This window comes from Balaenoptera borealis (assembly GCF_965194805.1).
Source record: "Balaenoptera borealis genome assembly, chromosome: 1".
Lineage (NCBI taxonomy): Eukaryota > Metazoa > Chordata > Mammalia > Artiodactyla > Balaenopteridae > Balaenoptera > Balaenoptera borealis.
The window spans coordinates 61,406,726-61,428,825 of record NC_138860.1 but is presented as its reverse complement, the minus strand read 5'-3'; the positions used below and the strand labels follow the sequence as shown (position 1 = coordinate 61,428,825).

Below are 22,100 nucleotides of genomic sequence, written 5' to 3'. Positions count from 1 at the left end.
AATGATAGTAAAGATGATCCAAAATCTTGGAAATAGAATGGAGAAAATACAAGAAACGTTTAACAAGGAACTAGAAGAACTAAAGAGCAAACAAACAGTAATGAACAACACAATAAATGAAATTAAAAATTCTCTAGAAGGAATCAATAGCAGAATAACTGAGGCAGAAGAACGGATAAGTGACCTGCAAGATAAAATAGTGGAAATAACTACTGCAGAGCAGAATAAAGAAAAAAGAATGAAAAGAATTGAGGACAGTCTCAGAGACCTCTGGGACAACATTAAATGCACCAACATGCGAATTATAGGGTTCCCAGAAGAAGAGAAAAAGAAAGGGACTGAGAAAATATTTGAAGAGATTATAGTTGAAAACTTCCCTAATATGGGAAAGGAAATAGTTAGTCAAGTCCAGGAAGCACAGAGTCCCATACAGGAAATATCCAAGGAGAAACACAACAAGACACATATTAATCAAACACCCAAAAATTAAATACAAAGAACAAATATTAAAAGTTGCAAGGGAAAAACAACAAATAACACATAAGGGAATCCCCATAAGGTTAACAGCTGATTTTTCAGTAGAAACTCTGCAAGCCAGAAGGGAGTGGCAAGACATATTTAAAGTGATGAAGGAGAAAAACTTACAACCAAGATTGCTCTACCCAGCAAGGATGTCATTCAGATTTGACGGAGAAATTAAAAACTTTAGAGACAAGCAAAAGCTAAGAGAATTCAGCACCACAAAACCAGCTTTACAACAAATGCTAAAGGGACTTCTCTAGGCAGGAAACACAAGAGAAGGAAAAGACCTACAATAATAAACCCAAAACAATTAAGAAAATGGCAATAGGAACATACATATCGATAATTAACTTAAATGTAAATGGATTAAATGCTCCAACCAAAAGACATAGATGGGCTGAATGGATACAAAAACAAGACCCATATATATGCTGTCTACAAGAGACCCACTTCAGACCTAGGAACACATACAGACTGAAAGTGAGGGGATGGAAAAAGATATTCCATGCAAATGGAAATCAAAAGAAAGCTGGTGTAGCAATTCTCATATCAGACAAAATAGACTTTAAAACAAAGACTATTACAAGAGACAAAGAAGGAAACTACATAATGATCAAGGGATCAATCTAAGAAAAAGATATAACAATTGTAAATATTTATGCACCCAACATAGGAGCACCTCAATACATAAGGCAAATACTAACAGCCATAAAAGGGGAAATCTAAGTTAACACAATCATAGTAGGGGACTTTAACACCCCACTTTCACCAATGGAGAGATCATCCAAAGTGAAAATAAATATGGAAACACAAGCTTTAAATGATACATTAAAAAAGATGGACTTAATTGATATTTATAAGACATTCCATCCAAAACAACAGAATACACATTCTTCTCAAGTGCTCATGTAACATTCTCCAGGATAGATCATACCTTGGATCACAAATCAAGCCTTGGTAAATTTAGAGAAAATTGAAATCATATCAAGTATCTTTTCTGACCACAACGCGATGAGACTAGGAATCAGTTACAGGAAAAAATCTGTAAGAAATACAAACCCATGGAGGCTAAACAACACACTACATAATAACCAAGAGATCATTGAAGAAATCAAAGAGGAAATAAAAAAATACCTAGAAACATATGACAATGAAAACATGACAATCCAAAACCTATGAGATGCAGCAAACGCAGTTCTAAGAGGGAAGTTTATAGCAATACAATCCTACCTTAAGAAACAAGAAACATATCAAATAAACAACCTAACCTTACACCTAAAGCAATTAGAGAACAAAGAACAAAAAAACCCCAAAGTTAGCAGAAAGAAAGAAATCATAAAGATCAGAAAAGAAATAAATGAAAAAGAAATGAAGGAAACAATAGCAAAGATCAATAAAACTAAAAGCTGGTTCTTTGAGAAGATAAACAAAATTGATAAACCATTAGCCAGACTTATCAAGAAAAAAAGGGACAAGACTCAAATCAATAGAATTAGAAATGAAAAAGGAGAAGTAACAACTGACACTGCAGAAATACAAAGGATCATGAGATATTACTGCAAGCAACTATATGCCAATAAAATGGACAACCTGGAAGAAATGGACAGATTCTTAGAAATGCACAACATTTCGAGACTGAACCAGGAAGAAACAGAAAATATGAACAGACCAATCACAAGCACTGAAATTAAGACTGTGATTAAAAATCTTCCAACAAACAAAAGCCCAGGACCAGATGGCTTCACAGGTGAATTCTATCAAACATTTAGAGAAGAGCTAACACCTATCCTTCTCAAACTCTTCCAAAATATAGCAGAGGGAGGAACACTCCCAAACTCATTCTACAAGGCCACAATCACTCTGATACCAAAACCAGACAAAGATGTCACAAAGAAAGAAAACTACAGGCCAATAGCACTGATGAACATAGATGCAAAAATCCTCAACAAAATACTAGCAAACAGAATCCAACAGCACATTAAAAGGATCATACAATATGATCAAGTGAGGTTTATCCCAGGAATGCAAGGCTCCTTCAATGTACGAAATCAATCAATGTGATACACCATATTAACAAATTGACGGAGAAAAAACATATGATCATCACAAAAGATGCAGAGAAAGCTTTTGACAATATTCAACACCCATTAATGTAAAAAACCTTCCAGAAAGTAGGCATAGAGGGAATTTTCCTAAACATAATAAAGGCCATATATGAAAAACCCACAGCCAACATCGTCCTCAGTGGTGAAAAACTGAAACCATTTCCACTAAGATCAGGAACAAGACAAGGTTGCCCACTCTCAACACTATTATTCAATATAGTTTTGGAAGTTTTAGCCACAGCAATCAGAGAAGAAAAAGAAATAAAAGGAATCCAAATCAGAAAAGAAGAAGTAAAACTGTCACTGTTTGCAGATGACATGATACTATACATAGAAAATCCTAAAGATGCTACAAGAAAACTACTAGAGCTAATCAATGAATTTGGTAAAGTAGCAGGATACAAAATTAATGCACAGAAATCTCTTGCATTCCTATACACTAATGATGAAAAATCTGAAAGTGAAATTAAGGAAACACTCCCATTTACCATTGCAACAAAAAGAATAAAATATCTAGGAATAAACTTACCTAAGGAGACAAAAGACCTGTATGCAGATAATTATAAGACACTGATGAAAGAAATTAAAGATGATACAAATAGATGGAAAGACAAACCATGTTCTTGGATTGGAAGGATCAACATTGTGAAAATGACTCTACTACCCAAAGCAATCTACAGATTCAATGCAATCCCTATCAAACTACCACTGGCATTTTTCACAGAACTAGAGCAAAAAATTTCACAGTTTGTATGGAAACACAAAAGACCCCTAATAGCCAAAGCAATCTTGAGAAAGAAAAACGGAGCTGGAGGAATCAGGCTCCTTGACTTCATACTATACTACGAAGCTACAGTAATCAAGACAGTTTGGTACTGGCACAGAAACAGAAATATAGATCAATGGAACAGGATAGAAAGCCCAGAGATAAACCCACACACATATGGTCACCTTATCTTTGATAAAGGAGGCAAGAATATACAGTGGAGAAAAGAGAGCCTCTTCAATAACTGGTGCTGGGAAAACTGGACAGCAACATGGAAAAGAATGAAATTAGAACACTCCGTAACACCATACACAAAAATAAATTCAAAATGGATTAAAGACCTAAATGTAAGGTCAGACACCATCAAACTCTTAGAGAAAAACATAGGTAGAACACTCTATGACATACATCACAGCAAGATCCTTTTTGACCCACCTCCTAGAGTAATGGAAATAAAAACAAAAATAAACAAATGGGACCTAATGAAACTTAAAAGGTTTTGCACAGCAAAGGAAACCATAAATAAGACGAAAAGACAACCCTCAGAATGGGAGAAAATATTTCCAAATGAAGCAACTGACAAAAGATTAATCTCCAAACTTTATAAGCAGCTCATGCAGCTCAATATCAAAAAAGCAAACAACCCATTCCAAAACTGAGCAGAAGACCTAAATAGACATTTCTCCAAAGAAGATATACAGATTGCCAACAGACACATGAAAGAATGTTCAACATCTTTAATCATTAGAGAAATGTAAATCAAAACTACAATGAGATATCATCTCACACCAGTCAGAATGGCCATCATCAAAAAATCTATAAACAATAAATGCTGGACAGGGTGTGGAGAAAAGGGAAGCCTCTTGCACTGTTGGTGGGAATGTAAGTTGATACAGCCACTATGGAGAACAGTATGGACATTCCTTAAAAAACTAAAAATAGAACTATCATACGACCCAGCAATCCCACTACTGGGCATATACCCTGAGAAAACCATAATTCAAAAAGAGTCATGTACCACAATGTTCATTGCAGCTCTATTTACAATAGCCAGGACATGGAAGCAACCTAAGTGTCCATCAACAGATGAATGGATAAAGAAGATGTGGCACATATATACAGTGGAATATTACTCAGCCATAGAAAGGAATTAAACTGAGTTTTTTGTAGTGAGGTGGATGGACCTAGAGACTGTCACACAGAGTGAAGTAAGTCAGAAAGAGAAAAACAAATACCGTATGCTAACACATATATATGGAATCTAAAAAAAAAAAAAATTGTCATGAAGAACCTAGGGGCAAGACGGGAATAAAGATGCATACCTACTAGAGAATGGACTTGAGGATATGGGGAGGGGGAAGGGTAAGCTGGGACAAAGTTAGAGAGTGGCATGGACATATATACATTACCAAACGTAAAATAGGTAGCTAGTGGGAAGCAGCCGCATAGCACAGGGAGATTAACTCGGTGCTTTTTGACCACCTAGAGGGGTGGGATAGGGAGGGTGGGAGGGAGGGAGATGCAAGAGGCAAGAGATATGGGGACATATGTATATGTATAAGTGATTCACTCTGTTATAAACAGAAGCTAACACACCATTTTAAAGCAATTATACTCCAATAAAGATGTTTAAAAAAAAAAAAAGGTGGAAATAGGCAATCTACCTGAAAAAGAATTCAGAGTAATAATAGTAAAGATGATCCAGAATCTTGGAAACAGAATGGAGGCACAGATTGAGAAAATACAAGAAATGTTTAACAAAGATCTGGAAGAACTAAAGAACAAACAAACAGAGATGAACAACACAATAATTGAAGTGAAAAATACACTAGAAGGAATCAATAAGAGAATAACTGAGGCAGAAAAATGAATAAGTGAGCTGGAAGACAAAATGTTGGAAATAACTACCAAGGAGCAGAATAAAGAGAAAAGAATGAAAAGAATTGAAGTCAATCTCAGAGACATCTGGGACAACACTAAACACACCGATATTCGAATTTTAAGGGTCCCAGAAAAAGAAGAGAAAAAGAAAGGGTCTGAGAAAATATTTGAAGAGTTTATAGTTGAAAACTTCCCTAACATGGGAAAGGAAATATTCACCCAAGTCCAGGAACCAAAGTGAGTCCCATACAGGATAAACCCTAGGAAAAACACACCAAGACACATATTAATCAAACTAACAAAAATTAAATTCAAAGAAAAAATATTAAAAGCAGCAAGGGAAAAACAAAAAAGAACATACAAAGAATCCCCATAAGGTTATCAGCTGATTTTTCAGTGGAAATGCTGCAGGCCAGAAGGGAGTGGCAGGATATACTTGAAGTGATGAAAGAGAAAAACCTACAACCAATATTACCCATCAAGGATGTCATTCAGATTCGATAGAGAAGTCAAAAGCTTTTCAGACAAGCAAAAACTAAGAGAATTCAGCACCACCAAACCAGCTTTATAACAAATGCTAAAGAAACTTCTCCAAGTGGGAAACACAAGAGAAGAAAAAGACCCACAAAAACAAACCCAAAACAATTAAGAAAATGTTAATAGGAACATACATATCGATAATAACCTTGAAAGTAAATGGATTAAATGCCCCAAGCTAAAGACACAGACTGGCTGAATGGATACAAAAACAAGACCCATATATATGCTGTCTACAAGAGACCCACTTCAGACTTAGAGACACATACAGACTGAAAGTGAAGGGATGGAAAAGAGTATTCCATGCAAATGGAAATCAAAAGAAAGCTGAGGTAGCAATACTTGTATCAGATAAAATAGACTTTAAAATAAAGACTGTTACAAGAGATAAGGAGGGACACTACATAATGTCAAAGGATCAATCCAGGAAGAAGATATAACACTTATAAATATTTATGCACCCAACATAGGAGGACCTCAATACATAAGGCAAATGCTAACAACCATGAAAGGAGAAATTGACAGTAACACAATAATAGTAGGGGACTTTAACACCCCACTTACACCAATGGACAGATCATCCAAACAGAAAATAAATAAGGAAACACAAGCTTTAAATGACACAATAGACCAGATAGATCTAACTGATATTAATAGAGCATTCCACCCAAAAGTGGCAGAATACACTTTCTTCTCAAGTGCACTTGGAACATTCTCCAGGATAGATCACATCTTGGGCCACAAATCAAGCCTCAGAGAATTTAGGAAAATTGAGGTTTCTTGCCCTCCCAGCCCCCTCCCGCTGGCATGCCGGCCCGGCTCCCCTCCCCAGCCCTGATGGGTGGGCGGGCTGTCCTGTGGAGGCGGGGAGGGGAGGGCTGGGCTGGCCGCGCATGGACGACACAATGCAGAACTTCTGGGCAGCCCACAACTGCACTCGGAAGAGCACGCAGTTGGACCTGGCCGTTTTCAGGTTCCTGCAGGATCCAGCCAGATGCCAGAAGTGGGTGGAGAATAGTAGGAGGGCAGACTTAGAAGATAAAACACCTGATCAACTAAATAAACATCATCGATTGTGTGCCAAACACTTTGAGACTTCTATGATTTGTAGAACTAGTCCTTATAGGACAGTTCTTTGAGATAATGCAATAACAACAATATTTGATCTTACCAAACATTTGAATAATCCACACAGTAGACACAGGAAACGAATAAAATAATTGAGTGAAGATGAAATCAGGACACTGAAACAGAAAAAAAATAATGAAACTTCTGAACAGAAACCAAAACATAAGGAAATAAACAACAGCAATGCTCAGAACCCCAGTGCAGAAGAAGGGGGTGAAGAGCAGGATGAAGACCTCTTGCCTTTAACACTTGAAGAGAAGGAAGACAAAGAATACTTAAAATCTTTATTTGAAATTTTGATTCTTATGGGAAAACAGAACATACCTCTGGATGGACATGAAGCTGATGAAATCCCAGAAGGTCTCTTTACTCCTGATAACTTTCAATCACTGCTGGAAGTGCCAGATCAATCCTGGTGAAGAGGCTCTGAGAAGGCGCTTTGAGACAACAGCAGTTAACACATTGTTCTGTTCGAAAACACAGCAGAAACAGATGCTAGAGAGCTGCATTCGGGAGGAACCCTCAGGGAAGTGAGAGACTCTCACTTCTTTTCCATAGTCACTGACAATGTGGTGGACATAGCAGGGGAAGAGCACCTGCCTGTGTTGGTGAGGTATATTGATGAAACTCACAACCTGAGAGAGGAATCTGTGGGCTTCCTGCCTCATGAAGCTGATGCAGAAATTTTGGCTGTGATATTTCACACTATGATAACTGAGAAGTGGGGAGTAAACATGGAGTACTGTCGTGGCCAGGCTTACATTGGTCCAGTGGATTTTCTTCCAAAATGAAAGTTGTTGCTTCTAGACTTTTAGAAAAATATCCTCAAGCTATCTACACACTCTGTTCTTCCTGTGCCTTAAATACGTGGTTGGCAAAATCAGTGCCTGTAATGGGAGTATCTGTCGCATTAGGAACAATTGAAGAAGTTTGTTCTTTTTTCCATCGATCACCACAACTGCTTTTAGAGCTTGACAGTGTAATTTCTGTCCTCTTTCAGAACAATGAAGAAAGGGGCAAAGAACTGAAGGAAATTTGCCATTCTCAGTGGACAGGCAGGCATGATGCTTTTGAAATCTTAATGGACCTCCTACAAGCACTTGTTTTATGTTTAGATGGTATAAATAGTGACACAAATGTTAGATGGAATAACTGTATAGCTGGCCGAGCATTTGTACTCTGTAGTGCGGTAACAGATTTTGATTTCATCATTACCATTGTTGTTCTTAAAAATGTTCTATATTTTACAAGACCCTTAGGGAAAAATCTTGAGGGGCAAACTTCTGATGTCTTCTTTGCAGCCAGTAGTTTGACTGCAGTGCTGCATTCACTAAATGAAGTGATGGAAAATATCGAAGTTTATCATGAATTTTGGTTTGAGGCAGCCACAAATTTGGCAACCAAACTTGATATTCAGATGAAACTCCCAGGGAAATTTCGCAGAGCTCAGCACAGTAACCTGGAATCTCAGCTAACCCCTGAGAGTTACTATAAAGAAACTCTAAGTGTTCCAACAGTGGAACACATTATTCAGGAACTGAAAGGTATATTCTCAGAATAGCACCTCAAATCTCTTAAATGGTTATCTCTGGTAACATCTGTCATGGGACAGCTCAAATTCAATACATCAGAGGAGCATCATGCTGACATGTACAGAAGTGACTTACCTAATCCTGACACACTCTCTGCTGAGCTGCATTGTTGGAGAATCAAGTGGAAACACAGAGGGAAAGATATAGAATTTCCATCCACTATTTATGAAGCCCTTCATCTGCCAGACATCAAGTTTTTTCCTAATGTTTATGCATTGCTGAAGGTCCTATGTATTATTCCTGTGATGAAGGTTGAGAATGAATGCTATGAAAATGGGTGAAAGCGTCTCAAAGCCTACCTGAGGAACACTTTCACAGACCAAAGTTCAAGTAACTTGGCTTTGCTTAGCATAAATTTTGAAATAAAACACGATTTGTATTTAATGGTGGATACATATATCAAACTCTATACAAGTAAGTCAGAGCTTCCTACAGATAATTCAGAAACCATTGAAAATACCTGAGACTTTTAAAGTAGGCTTTCTCTTATATTTGATATTTGAAAAAATCTGTAAGAAATTTGAAAATATCTTACAGAAAAGTTGTAAGGTGTACATAAGCCACTTAATCACTGAATATCTTGACCTGTAGGCCTCCCATTGAGTACATTAGTCATTGATAATCTGACTGTTTAAATGGCCCTTTCGAAGTCCCATGCTTTGGAGACCTAACTGTTCTTCCAGAAGATAGCATTGAAAGTACCATATTACACTCTGTGTGATCTATGTGAATGGCACTTTGAAATTGTATTAGTTAAGTCATTTTAGACATAACATTTATCACTATGGATCCAATTGTCAGGTACTAAGTTATCAGTTCTTTGAAGAAATAAATTTTGAGGAAGTATGGGAGGAAGGAATACATTTTATAAAACATTACAGTGAAGCTCATGACTGACCTTTGAATAGTAGGAGTTTTAAGTATGCTGTTAAAAATCTGTAAGGGACTGATAAGAAAATTATCAGACTGTAAGAGAAAAGTGAGAGCTTGTCAAATAAGTATTTCAGTGTAGATTTTGTCTTTATCAAATAAAGTTAAAGGAACAAGTTATAGTTAAAGTTTGAATGGAAGAGCTTGCCATTGTTGTTCTACATCTGGTTGTTGCTGTTTATGTTCCTTTATTGAGCCTACATCTTCATAAGCTTTTTGGCAGGTATATGTTGAACACTTCTGTTTCATGGTCAAGACAGGATCAGAGACCATGGATACTGACAACTGATTTGTCTGTTTTCTTCTGTCTTTTTCCATGACTGTATCTACTGCCTCATCTTGATTTACAAGCAAAACTTACAAAACCTACAAAAATAAGTGTTTTGTGGTTTATCTAGGAATAATACAGAAAATATTGCTGTCATTTTTGGTGAAGAAAATCAATTTTGAATAATTTATTTCAACCTAAATAAAATGTGAATTTTGTTTTAAAAAAAAGGAAAGAAAATTGAAATCGTACCAAGCATCCTTTCTGATCAAAATGTTATGAGATTGGAAATCAATTACAGGAAATAAAAACTTTAAAAAGCACAAATACATAGAGACTAAACAGTGCACTACTAAATAACCAAGAAATGACTGAAGAAATCAAAGAAGAAATAAAAAAATACATAGAAAAAAATGACAATGAAAACATGACAACCCAAAAACTATGGGATGCAGCTAAAGCAGTTCTAAGAGGGAAGTTTATAACAATACAACCTCACCTCAAGAAATAAGAAAAATCTCAAACAAACAATCTAATCCTACACTTAAAACAACTAAAGAGAGAAGAACAAAGAAAACCCAAAGTCAGTAGAAGGAAAGAAATCATAAAGATCAGAGCAGAAATAAATGAAATAGAAATGAGGAAAACAACAGCAAAGATCAACAAAACTAAAAGCTGGTTCTATGAAAAGATAAACAAAATGGATAAACCCTTAGCCAGACTCATCAAGAGAAAAAGGGAGAGGATGAAAATCAATAAAATTAGAAATGAAAAAGGAGAAATCACAACTGACACTGCAGAAATACAAAGAATCATAAGAGGCTACTACAAACAGCTATATGCCAATAAAATGGACAACCACAAAGAAATGGATAAATTCTTGGAAAGGTACAATTTTCCAAGACTGAACCAGGAAGAATTAGAAAATATAAACACACCTATCACAAGTAATGAAATTGAAACTGTAATTTAAAATCTTCCAACAAAAAAAGTCCAGGACAAGATGGCTTCACAGGCAAATTCTATCAAATATTTAGAGAAGAGCTAACACAGATCCTTCTCAAACTCTTCCAAAAAATTACAGAGGGAGAAACACTCTCAAATTCATTCTATGAAGCCACCATCACTCTGATACCAAAACCAGAAAAAGATATCACAAAAAAAGAAAATTATAAACCAATATCACTGATGAACATAGATACAAAAATCCTGAACAAAATACTAGCAAACAGAATCCAACAGCACTTAAAAAGGATCATACACCATGATCAAGTGGGCTTTATCTCAGGGATGCAAGGATTCTTTAATATATGCAAATCAATCAATGTGATATACCACATTAACAAATTAAGGAATAAAAACTGTATGATCATCTCAACAGATGCAGAAAACTTTTGCCATAATTCAACACCCATTTATGATTAAAAACTCTGCAGAAAATGGGCATAGAGGAAGCCTACTTCAACATAATAAAGGCCATATATGACAAACCCACAGCAAGCATCATACTCAATGGTGAAAAACTGAAAACATTTCCACTAAGGTCAGGAAAAAGACAAGGGTGTCCACTCTCACCACTATTATTCAACATAGTTTTGGAAGTCCTAGCTACAGTAATCAGAGAAGAAAAAGAAATAAAAGGAATACAAATTGGAAAAGAAGTAAAGCTGTCACTGTTTGCCGATGACATGATACTATACATAGAAAGTCCTAAAGATGTCACCAGAAAACTACTAGATCTAATCAATGAATTTGGTAAAGTTGCAGGATACAAAATTAATGCACAGAAATCTCTGGCATTCCTATACACAAACAATGAAAAATCAGAAAGAGAAATTAAGGAAACACTCCCATTTACCAATGCAACACAAAGAATAAAATACCTAGGAATAAACCTGCCTAAGGAGACGAAAGACTTGTACTCAGAAAACTATTAAACAGTGATGAAAGAAATCAAAGATGACATAAACAGATGGAGAAATATACCATGTTCTTGGATTGTAAGCATCAATATTGTGAAAATGACTCTACTACCCAAAGCAATCTACAGATTCAATGCAATCCCTATCAAACTACCAATGGCATTCTTCACAGAATTAGAACAAAAAATTTTACAATTTGTATGGAAACACAAAAGACCCCAAATAGCCAAAGCAATCTTGAGAAAGAAAAACGGAGTTGGAGGATTCAGGCTCCCTGACCTCAAACTATGCCACAAAGCTACAGTAATCAAGACAGTATGGTACTGGCACAAAAACAGAAATATAGAGCAATGGTACATGATAGAATGCACAGAGATAAACCCACACACATATGGTCACCTAATTTATGACAAAGGAGGCAAGAACATACAATGGAGAAAAGACAGCCTCTTCAATAAGTGGTACTGGGAAAACTAGACAGCTACATGTAAAAGAATGAAATTACAACACTCCCTAACACCATACACAAAAATAAACTCAAAATGGATTAAAGACTTAAATGTAAGACCAGACACTATAAAACTCTTAGAGGAAACCTAGGAAAAACACTCTTTGACATAAACCACAGCAAGATCTTTTTTGACCCACCTCCTAGAGAAATGGAAATAAAAACAAAAATAAACAAATGGGACCTAACGAAACTTAAAAGCTTTTGCACAGCAAAGGAAACCATAACAAGACAAAAAGACAACCCTCAGAATGGGACAAAATATTTGCAAATAAAACAACAGACAAAGGATTAATCTCCAAAATATACAAACAGCTCATGGAGCTCAATATCAAAAAAAAACCCCAATCCATTTAAAAAAGGGGTGGAAGACCTAAATAGACATTTCACCAGGGAAGACATACAGATGGCCAAGAGGCACATGAAAAGATGCTCAACATCACTAATCATTAGAGAAATGCAAATCAAAATGACAATGAGGTATCACCTAACGCCAGTCAGAATGGCCATTATCAAAAAATCTAGAAAAACTAAATGCTGGAAAGGGTGTGGTGAAAAGGGAAAGCTCTTGCACTGTTGGTGGGAATGTAAATTGATACAACCACTATGGAAAACAGTATGGAGATTACTTATAAAACTAAAAATAGAACTACCATATGACCCAGCAATCCCACTACTGGGTATATACCCTGAAAAAAATCATAATTCAAAAAGAGACATGCACCACAATATTCATTGCAGCACTATTTACAATATCCAGGACATGGAACCAACCTAAATGTCCATCAACAGATGAATGGATAAAGAAGATGTGGCACATATATACAATGGAATATTACTCAGCCATAAAAAGAAACGAAACTGAGTTATTTGTAGTGAAGTGGATGGACCTAGAATCTGTCATACAGTGTGAAGTCATACAGTGTGAAGTAAGTCATAAAGAGAAAAACAAATACCGTATGCTAAGGCATATATATGGAATCTAAAAAAAAAAAAAAATTGGTACTGATGAACCTAGTTGCAGAGCAGGAATAAAGAGGTAGATGTAGAAAATGGACTTGGGGACATGGGGTGGGAGGGCAAAGCTGGGGCGAAGTGAGAGTAGCATCGACATACGTACACTACCGAATGTAAAACAGTTGGCTGGTGGGAAGCAGCAGCATAGCACAGGGAGATCTGCTCTGGGCTTTGCAATGACTTAGAGGGGTGGGATAGAGAGGATGGGAAGGTGGCTCAAGAGGGAGGGGATATGGTGACATGTGTATGCATATGGCTGATTCGCTTTGTTGTGCAACAGAAAATAACACAGTATTGTGAAGCAATTATACTCCAATAAAGATCTATTAAAAAAGTAAAAATAAATTTAAAATGTCTCTTTTAAAAAAAGAAAGAAAGAAAGAAAGCAGGGACTTACCCGGTGGCCCAGTGGTTAAGACTCCATGCTTCCAATGCAGGGGGTGCAGGTTTGATCCCTGGTCAGGGAACTAATTTTCCACACGTGGTCAAAAAATAAAAGGAAGAAAAAAAGAAAGCAGATTACAGGCCCAGTTAGATTATTTGGGTTCCCCCAAATGGTCACAACATATTATTTAAAGAAATAAAAACAAAAAGGAGAAAAGTAAAGACAAGCTTTCTTAAGTAAAAAGTAACTATTTCTTTTTTTTAAATTTTATTTATTTATTTATTTATTTATTTATTTATGGCTGTGTTGGGTCTTCGTTTCTGTGCCAGAGCTTTCTCTAGTTGCAGCAAGTCGGGGCCACTCTTCATCGTGGTGCACGGGCCTCTCACTATCGCGGCCTCTCTTGTTGTGGAGCACAGGCTCCAGACGCACAGTCTCAGTAATTGTGGCTCATGGGCCCAGTTGCTCCGCGGCACGTGGGATCTTTCCAGACCAGGGCTCGAACCCGTGTCCCCTGCATTGGCAGGCAGATTCTCAACCACTGCGCCACCAGGGAAGCCCACTATTTCTTTTTAATGCCAATGTTTTCTCTGCAATTAACAGTGCATACAATCTGGGAGCATGAAACCAAGGACTAGAAGGCCATATTGTCTCTGCCAGTATCCACTAACTCAAATAACTTCAATGAGAATACTAAGAATATCGAGTGTCCTATGGATCTGAGAGTTGGAATGGTTCTTAGAGGCTTTTCCATCCAGGTCCATCATGATTCAGCTGAAGATACTGAGGACCAGAGATGTTCAAGTCATCCAACAAGCTAGTGGAAGAACTGAGGCTACTTTTCTGACTCCAGTGCTCTTTCCTTTGCATCAGAAATTTTACAGGCTATAATTAATTTTGAAAATATTAAGAGAAAACATGGTACCTGGATATTGGTTGGAACTGAGAAGGTTATGCAAGGAAATAAAGCAACATCAGCTGCCCATCACTATGAATTACACCATAGAGCAACTCCAGAAGCATGGGGGTGTTTTTGGATGTGAAAGTAAGAACAAGAATGCTAAATGTGTCTTAAACCTAAGGAGATCATTTGTCATTGGCCTCCTCATGCTAAAACACCAAACTGAAAAGAGAAATTGTATTCTAAAACCAAGTAATAATTTGAGAATATAGGTGGTGTTACACTGGGTCAACACCACTTTGTTCAGAAAGCATGAAGACAACTGAATTCCACACTGGTCAAAACCATCACATTAATTTGTGTTCCCTCTAATCTTAAGTATCTTCCTGTAGGAATGTTTTAAAATTCAGAACAAGGAGAGTGGGGGAAAGCTAGACACAGAGAAAGTAATTATATATTTATGGCACTGTGAGACCATAATAAAAATTTAATGAGTACAGATTATCTGTTGCATTTATCCATTCATTTAACAAATATTACAAATTGCCTATTACGTACCAGGCACGTACTGGTCTATGCACTAGGAATACAGAGATAAATAAATATATTCACTGCCCTTTCATTTCTCAGAAGTCAGGGAGCCAGAAAACTAAGATAAAATAAGATGGGGGGTCACTGGAGCTCATAGGGGAGCTCCAACCATGTCTAGCTATATTAGCTAAGGATTCTAGAGGACAATTTGAGGCTTTCACTAGTTTTCAAAGGATAGGTAATATTAAGCAAGTAAATAAGGAGAAAGGTATTCCTTGTAGAAAAAAATAGTCCATGTCAAAGCTCCAGAGCATGACATGATCAGGAAACTATAACAAACTTATTCTTTTTCAAGTGCATATTTTTGGTGAATATTTGGGGAAAAGTACAGGTATGTGCCATTCTCCACTTACTTGACTGTGACAAAAATCTAACCCAAAGCCATTTAAGGAAAGACGAGAATTTATTCATTCATATAAGTAAAAAATCCAAGGATAGATTTTCAAGAATGGTGAGATTTAGAAAGTCAGTGTCATCAGACTCAGTGTCTGTCTCCCCATCTCTTAGGGCTTTTTTCCATGTTATTGGCCCATTTTCCAGCAGGCTGTCTATTCAAGGAGACTGGCAGTTTCAGCTTTAAGTCATCCATACAGATAACAATCCTAACAAAAGGAAAAACAAAAAAAAGAGTTTTTATCCCAATAGTTCCAACATGTCTTGAAATTTCATCTCATTAGCCTGGCTTGACTCATATGTGCATTCCTGAATCACTTCCCTGGTAACGTAAAGCTTAGTCCTAACACCCTGGCTGCCTCCTCCAATTCTTCATATTCATCTCTGAATCTCAGTCTAGCCTATATTAAAGCTATCATTAGTTTTGCCTTAGAGTATAGAATTAAAACCCATCAGACCCATTTAAAAAAATAAAATTGGAGTCCTTCCTGACACCACACACAAAAATTAAACCAAAATTGAACATAGATCTAAATGCTAAAACTCAAAAACTCTTAGAAGAAAATATAGGAGTAAATCTTTGTGACCTGGGCAACACCTTCTTAGATATGATACCAAAAGCAAAAATGACGGAAGAAATTATAGGTAGATTTGATTTCATCAAAAATTAAAATATTTTGCTACAAAAGATACCATCAAGAAAATGAACGACAGCCATAGAATGGGGAAAATATTTGAAAATTATGTGTATATCTGATAAATGACTTTTATTCAAAATATATAAAAAAAACTCTTACCACTCATTGGTAAAAGATAAATAACCCAGTTAAAACATGCCCAATGGATCTGAATAGACATTTCTCCAGAGAAGATTTACATATGATCAATAAGCTCATGAAAAGATGCTCAACGTGATTAGCCATTAAGGAAATGCTAACCAAAATCATAAGATACCACTTCACATTCTCTAGAAAGACTATGACAAACAAGAACAAGTATTGGTGAGAATATGTAGAAATTGGAACCCTTGTGCATAGTATGAACGTACAATGTTGCAGCCACTTTGGAAAACAGTTTGATGGATCTTAAAAAGTTAAACTTAGAGTTATCATATGATCTAGAGAGTCCACTTATAGGCATACACCCCAAATAATTTAAAACAGATACTCAAACAAATACATATACACTCATGTTCATAGCAGCAGTATTCACAATAGCCAAAAGGTAGAAACAACCTGAATGTTCATCAATGGATGAATGGATAAATAAAAAGTGGTATATCCATACAAAGAATAAATATTTGACAATAAGAAGGAATGAATACTGATCATGCTACAACATAGATGAACTTTGAAAACATTATGCTAAGTGAAAGAAGCCAGTCACAAATGCCCACATATTGTATGATTCCATTTATATGAAATGTCCATAATAGGCAAATTTATAGAGACAGAAAGTAGGTTGGTGTTTGCCAGGGCTGGGAGGAGGATGGAATGAGGAAAAACTGCTAAAGAGTGCTGAGTTTCTTTTAGGGAATGAAAATATTATAAAATTATATTGTAGTGGTGGTTGCACAACTCTGTCAATATATTAGAACCATTGAACTATACGATTTAAATGAGTGAATTGTATGGTATGTAACTTATGTCTCAATAAAACTGTTTATAGAAACACATCATTGACAAGAGACTTGAATAGACATTTCTCCGAAGAAGATATACAAATGGCCAACAAGCGCAAGAGAAAATGTTTAACAACATCAGCCATTAAGGAAATGCAAATCAAAACTATGAGATACTACTTCACATCCACTGGGATAGCTATAGTATTAATTTTAAAAAAGAAAATAATAAGTGTTGGCAATAATATGGAGAAATCGGAGAATTTGTACATTGCTGGTAGGAATACAAAATGATGTAGCCATTGGGGAAAATAGTTTAGAAGTTCCTCAGAAAGTTAAACATGGAATAACCATGTGACCAGGAATCCCACTCTTAGGTATGTTCTCAAGAGAAATGAAAATATATGTCCAAACAGAAACTTGTATACAAATGTTTATAGCAGCATTATTCATAACAGCCAAATGGTGGAAAAACCCAAATGCCTATGAAGAGATGACTGGATAAACAAATTGTGGCATATACATGCAATAGAACATTATTCAGCCATAAAAATAAATGAAGTATTGAAACATGCTACAAATTGGATGAAAACATCATGCTAAGTGAAAGAAGCCAGATACAAAGTTCACATATTGTAACGATCTCTTTTGTATGAAATAAATACCCAGCATAGGCAAATCCATGGAGACTACAGGCAGATGAGTGGAGGGGGAATGGGGTGTGATTATTTAATGGATACAGGGCATACTTCTGGTGTGATGAAAAAGTTTTGGAACTAGAGGGAAATTGTGGTTGTACAACACTGTGAATGCACTAAATGCTCCTGAATTGTGCACTTTAAAATATGTCATTAATTTTACATTATGTGAAATTCATCTCAATTTTTAAAAAACACATCAGACTCAAAGCATAACACAAATCTAATCTTTTTCTTCAGAGATCTCCCCATAGATAGCAAGACAAAAATCCCAAGTACTTATTTTGGCATTCAAGGCCCTTTACAACTTGTCCTAAACTTATATCCAATCTCTCCCACCCCCACTTTCCATCACTTCCCCCAAGTCTTCTACACTCCAGTCACACTGAATGATAGCTCAGTATTGCCCAGACATGTGGTTCTTTCATAACTCTACTTTGAAATGTTCTTTCATAACCGATTACATATGCTGTTCTTCCCAGCTACACTATGAGCATCTCAAAGGTAGAGACAGCATCTGATTCATCTGTGCATTTCCAGATCTCACCCGGGGTCTGGTCTTTAGTGCGCACTTAATGAATGTTTGTTGAATTGAATTGAATGTGCTTGGAAACCCTGTGGGGGAACCTCCAGAATCCTTCAGGGATTGTAAATGTTCAGTGAATAGGTGAAATGAGGCAGTTCCTTAGAATTAGAAATTAACCTATTTTGTGAAGAAAACATTAGGATGGATACACTATCTCCATTTGCCTTTGGGAAAATACCAGAAAAAAAGAATGCTGAAATGCTGTGAATACTCTAAAGGTTTATGTCATTTTAAATTCGACAATGGAAGGAAAAACAGGGAAGTAAAGTAGGTGGTATAACAGAAATTTTTACAATATGGCCTTGAAGGAAATGACAAGAGCTGAATCAAACACCCCTGGGCTTTCCATGGACCTGCATTCGATAGAGGGAGGTAAGAGGAAGGGGAGACATTAGACAAAGTGGAAATAGATCCAAGAGAGCATCCTCCCAGGTTCTGCCATGCTCTGGTACAGAATTTATCCACGACAGAGCTAAAGTTCTATACCACGTGTATGGTGGTTGAAACTGAGCTGAGAGATTGAAAAGACCCTCTGACATAAATGAGGTCTCCCCTTGTTTATCATGTTACCAAAAGATTACCCAGTGTTCTCCTAATAGAACCACCCAAACTACACAGCATCCAGAGTCACACACACAATGAGTTTGGAAGTGGTGTTTAGAACCAATAAAAATAACAACAATGAAGATAACAGCTAACATTAAATACCCTTTATGTGCCAGTTAGCATTCCAGTTGAGGGCAACACGGAAATGAGTAATACACAATTTTTAATTACAAAAGCTTATAGCTTACTGGGATAGACCGACAAACGAGTGAAGTTTAACTCAGTGTTGTGTCATTGCTGACTTATGAACAAAGTGCTGCTGAACTCTCATGCCTCAGTGGTCTTATTCCCAGATCAGAGTTCTAAGCTGTCTTGAGCAGCAACTCTGATTCAAATAGGGAATTAAAAGAGATGGGGCCTGAGGAGCAGACGCTTCTTCTTTTCCCCAGAAAACTACTGTTGCTCTGAGCTATAGGAGGAAAAATCTACGGGGGAACTGCTGGAGGGCAGGGATGTGTATCTAATTTATCTCTGTATCTCCCCTAACACCTAACATATAGTGGATGTTCAAATCTAAGTTTGAGTCTAACTGAAGCAAGTAGAATATGTTGTGCTTCAAGGGTTCTTGCCAAATATCAGATCTGCCAATGGCAGCAGACACGCAAGCTTTCCCTTGCACATCACTAAAAAATGCAACTCCTGACTTAAAGGTAGGGAGTCAACCAAAATAGAAAGTGGTAGGCAGAAACTCTCTACTAATAATTTGTTACAGGGACAGAAATGTTGTTTCCTAGTAGAATAATACCTCAACACTCCATACAGAGACACAGAAAAATGGTCAGAAACCTTGCCCACCAATTCTTCTGAAACAAGTTTCTCTGAGTGGGGTGGTTCTGAAAGTCAAACCCCAGCCCTACTAGGGAAATGCATAACAGTCATTCATACAGCCACACTTCCTGATATTTTCCAAGGCAATTTAAGTTTCAGATACTACATTCCAGTCAAGACATGCACCAGATGTTTCCTGAAGTGAGGTTTAGAAAATGGGCCGATCTTATGTCCCTGGTGAAAAAAGAGATAGGAAGATATCCAGTTCCCCAAATCTGGGTACCTCAATCAGATAATTCCGATGCAGACTTAAGGGGAAGATATGCAGAAAATGCACTCTGGGCAGATCACAACACTGTCTACTTCTACAAGGATTTATGTGCTAAAGCCCTTATGTGCGGCACAGGTGAGCCAGGCTGGATGGTACAGAGCTGAGAGGATTCTTTGGCTCTTAACCTAAGAACACACTAGAGCAAGCCGTGCCCACATTCCAAGTCTGGCCCTGGATCCTATCGTGATTTAGGGCTAGTAGAGGCATGGGAACTTGAACCCAAGGGAAACTGTTTTAATGGGTTTTAAAGTGAATAAAGACAAATTTACTCAAGAAAAAGGCCAGTTTGCACAATTACCAGAAAGCTCCACTATCTGGGAATGTGGTTTAATTGTCTCCTTGGACAACCCATGTCCTTGACCCTCCACAGAAAGTGGTGTGAGGCAGTGGGATTTGAGCTGTCCCTCCCATTTAGAAGGACACCCACAGTCATCACAGCTCAGTATCTCTACTTACCCAGGGGTCAGACAATATTATTAGTAGGAAAGATTCCTTCCGCTTGCCCTTTTTTTTCCTGGTGTGGTGATGGTGAAATTCTATCATCGAGAACTACTTACTTTGAGTGTAATATGGCTGTGGCTATGTGCTCCTCTTTAGAAAGCAAATACTCATGGAAAATGATATGTAAGTCACTTAACCCCTTACACATGCTCTTCTTAGTTGCTTCTCTCACCACAGAAAAGACTGGGTCAGCAGGAGTTAAGCTGGTGCCCAAAGTGAGAGAGGGATAACAAGTCTAAAAGGGGAGAAGATGCTCTCAAAATGTGTCATAGCTTTATTTTTTTTAATAGCAGCACAAAGAGGGGAAATGTGAGGTCTGATAACTTTGTGGTTTGCTTCAGCTGTCTGATCAAATGTGACTCATATTTTACACAGAACTTGATAGAATAATATATAATGAAAGTTTTTACTCTATTTGAAGCAACTCTATTTTAGGACCTGTAGTAGGCAGGTTTCTAAGGTGGTACCCAATGACCCTCATCCTTGTGTAATCGCCTCCCCTTGAGAGTGATGGGAACCTGAGAATATCGTGAGCTATCCCTCTCCTGATTCTATTACATTGTATGGCAAAGGGATCTTGCAGTTGTTACTGAAGTTGCAAATGAGTTGATCTTATCCTGGGGGGAGGCTGACTGAGTCCGATGAGCCTTTAAAAACAGAGTCTTCCTTGGCTGGCTTTGAAGGAAGAAAGCAAACAGCCATGTTGTGAGCTGCTTACAGAGAAGGGCAGGGGTCTCTAGGAGCTGAGGGTGGTCCCTGGAGAGCAAGAAAACATTGCCTCAGTCATATAATCCATGGAACTGAATTCTACCAGCAACCTGAATGAACTTGGAAGAGGACCTCCCAGATGAGAACCGCAGCCCCAGTTGACACCTTGATTACAGCCTATGAAGCCTGAGCAGAGGATCTGGCTAAGCTGTGCCCAAACACCTTACCCATGGAAAATGAGATAGTAAATGCATGTTGCTTCAGCTGCAAACTTTGTGGTAATTTGTTATGCAGCAATAGAAAACTAAAACAGGACCAATATTGTCAAATTCTGCACAGTGGCTGATTTTTGCTGAGAACTACAAGCATGCTGAGTTAGAAATTTCCATGAGAAGACAGTTTTTAATTATCTGGGTATCCAAAGCATCAGAGTACTTAAACTTCTTTTTTCAGGAGCAATAAAACATTGACTTTTCTCACTCAGAAAACTCAAAAATAGCTGAACAGATTTTCTTTAGAACTTTCCAAAAATAAAGATTTTCTTCTGGGCTGAAATCAGTCCGGGAAATGTTAATCTGGAAGGAAAAAGAAGCTTAAGTAGTGTAAATACAAGAGCTCAAAATAGGCTGCATTGTTCTGACCTATGGGGGCGCTGGAGAAAATTGCTCACTGTTTAGAACAGCAGAAATGCTTGATTACTGTAGTTGCATGCAAGGTACCAGAAGAAGCCATATGCTTGGTAATATCTTAGTCACTGCAAAGAGTAGATATAGGGCCAAAGATTGAACCACGAATAAGAGATCATCCTTTCATCCTTACTAAATGAAATTCCAAA

At 37.1% G+C, this 22,100-nt stretch overlaps 2 long non-coding RNA genes across 2 annotated transcripts in view; both read left to right on the top strand.

The window, feature by feature from the left end:
- The window catches only part of LOC309605229, a 214,495-nt gene extending 197,341 nt beyond the window's left edge, over positions 1-17,154 (top strand). Inside the window, exon 2 of the long non-coding RNA XR_014231302.1 lies at positions 1,864-17,154. This is a non-coding gene — a long non-coding RNA (uncharacterized lncRNA). The remainder of the gene's footprint in view (positions 1-1,863) is intronic.
- Positions 1-22,100, top strand: part of LOC309636198 — a 937,790-nt gene that overhangs the window by 289,789 nt on the left and 625,901 nt on the right. The window lies entirely within an intron of this gene.